Source organism: Gopherus flavomarginatus, chromosome 2 (assembly GCF_025201925.1).
Source record: "Gopherus flavomarginatus isolate rGopFla2 chromosome 2, rGopFla2.mat.asm, whole genome shotgun sequence".
Classification (NCBI taxonomy): Eukaryota; Metazoa; Chordata; order Testudines; family Testudinidae; genus Gopherus; species Gopherus flavomarginatus.
The window spans coordinates 231,571,517-231,574,116 of NC_066618.1; positions in this window are offsets into that span (position 1 = coordinate 231,571,517).

Consider the following 2,600-nt stretch of genomic DNA (forward strand, 5'->3'; position numbering starts at 1 on the left):
GGATAGTAAAACCACAACAAACATGCCCATTTCCTCTGGTTATGGAGATCAGTACTGTGTTCCATGCCTTTGCCACCTTGCAACAGGTTCTCTGAGGAGCTATGTATTAAATCCATCAAGCCACTGAAGCAGATGTGAAAACTTGGTGGTTCACTTGTTGAGTATCATGGATCAGCCTATAACACCAGTGCTCCACATTCTGCAGATCTCTATTAGCTTCTAAATAGACTTCAAGGTGTTAGTTATGACCTATAATGGCCTAAATGGCCTGCCTATTTGTGAAATTACCTCTCCCACTGTGCCCTGCTGCCACACTTGTGGTCAGTAAAGTCACTTGAGCTCATTATAAAAGATAGAAGGCTGGGTCCACAGTGATCGGGGGGCTGGGGAGTCGTCTTAACTTTGGAACTTTCATTCAAAATATCCTAAAGCTATGGCCTTAGGGCATGCTGCAAAGCCTATCTCTTTCCCCTGGCTTTTGGTGAGGGAGAAGAATTATGATGGTGGTGAGAGGGTGGAGTGTGTGTGGGGGAATGGGAATGTGGTTTTTGTTAGGGAATAACCAGTGATAATAATAGTGTCAAGGCACCCTAGAGCAATGGTTCTATGCTTTTATTTGTGTTTAAATCAAAATAAAATAAACAGCAGCAGACAAATCAACCCCCTGGCAATATGTATTCAACCCCCAAATCAAAGTCATGACCCTATAATTATAACCCTTGTCCTCCTCTTTCCCTAGCCCACTTCCTTTGAGTTTTGTTTTCACGTGTCTCATGGTGTGTTTAGCTACATTGTAAGCTCTTTGGGGCAGGGACACATAGGTGCTGGAACTAGGGATCCTGGGGGTGCTGCCACACCCCCTGGTTTGAAGTGGTTTCCATTATATACGGGGTTTACAGTTTGGTTCAATCGCTCTCATCAACCCCACTATAAAAATTGTTCCAGCACCCCTGTAGGAACTTGTCTTTTATTTGTCTGTAAAGTGCCTAGCAGACTTTGGGTGCAATTCATAAATTAGACATATGGCATGTTGTTACCTTCTGGGTGTTCAGGTAGTGAATTCCAACTCCTGTGCAGATACCAATTTTAGCAAAACTGAGGAGATAAGGTGGAAGAGATGTGGACAGTAAATAGAGGAATCTATAATGTAGACAGGAGACTTTAATTAATTAATTACTATTTTTCTCTTATGGCAGCCCCTACCAGCTCTAGTAATGTGTCACGGTCCCACTGTGCTGTCACCTATACAGACAGTCCCTGCTTTTGATTCTCATGGGACTTTGGGATCTTTTAGGTGGGTGAAACCTGTTTGCTACAGATGCTTTCCAGCATACCAAGACAGGCTCTTGAATGCTGGATGAGAGGTTTGGGGGGTTATATAGAGGAATATTTAAATTAAGAACATTCTCTTCCTCAAGAAAGAGGATTTCCTCTTCATGTGAATTCTTCCACTCCTCTTTGTCCTCTCACCTCACCCCACTCCACCCCCATGTTTCTGTTTTTCAGAGGTACTGAGCGGCCACACCCTATTGACCTCAAAGGTCACTACAAGCACTCAGTACCTGTAAAATAAAATAAGGTCAAGCTTCTGGTTTTTGTGTCAGGAAAAGTATTAGACTGAAGAACAGGAGGAATAAATTTAAGGGCACCAATTTCTTAAAATCAACTCATTTAAACACATTACACTTTTTGATTAAGCACCTTTCAAGTAGTACACCCTATTTTTTTCTTTTAAAAGTCCTTTTCAAAGTAATTTTATATGGGATTTTCTGCTTGGATGTTGATGGTTCAGTTTCTTCTCCCCTCCACTCATTAGCTCATTCAAAGTCAATCAATCAATCAAGTCATTTGATTTGCCGTCATCTTCTGTGTAATGTTCGACAATTATGATTTCCACATTGATGATGTCAGTCCCCAAAACATGAACACACAGAGAAAGCAAACTGCATTATTCTCTTGGTGTTCACTGAATTAGATTTTGGTAATGAAGAGGTATACACTAAAGCTCTTTCAGTCCCCAAATGTATTTTCCCTTGAGGAAACTAAATCCTATGCATGACAGTAGTTTCTGGGGGGGGAGGGTGCAGGGAATGAGGAGGGATCCTCGGCCTCTTTCAGTCTGAATGTAATTAAAGCAGAATTTTAGAAAGAAAACTGACTTTTAATAACTTTGATTTTCATATAATAGTAACATTGCACAATACATTACACAGCACATAAGTGAAGAGTGTCTTTTTTATACTTATTCCCAAACCCCTCCATTGTTTGGGCCCAGTTACCCAAGTACAGAAAAGAGAAAGCGATTGCACCCTGATGAATATGCCTATCTATTCAACCATTTTCTATATCTGGTGGCATGATCCTTATTGACCAGAAGGGGGAGCACTCCCCTTTATTTAATAAAATTCCCAGTACAGCAGTTCTACTGTATCCAATGCAATTCCTCCAAAGGAGCCTTTCATAGCAACCTATGTCACCACGTTAGCGCACGTGAAGAGGAAGCACAACCAGACCACCAACAAATGGCTTCTCTTTCTAGACTCCTGCAAAGAGAGAGGAAGCTGCATTAACTGCAAAGCATAGTGGAAGTTGTGGGTACA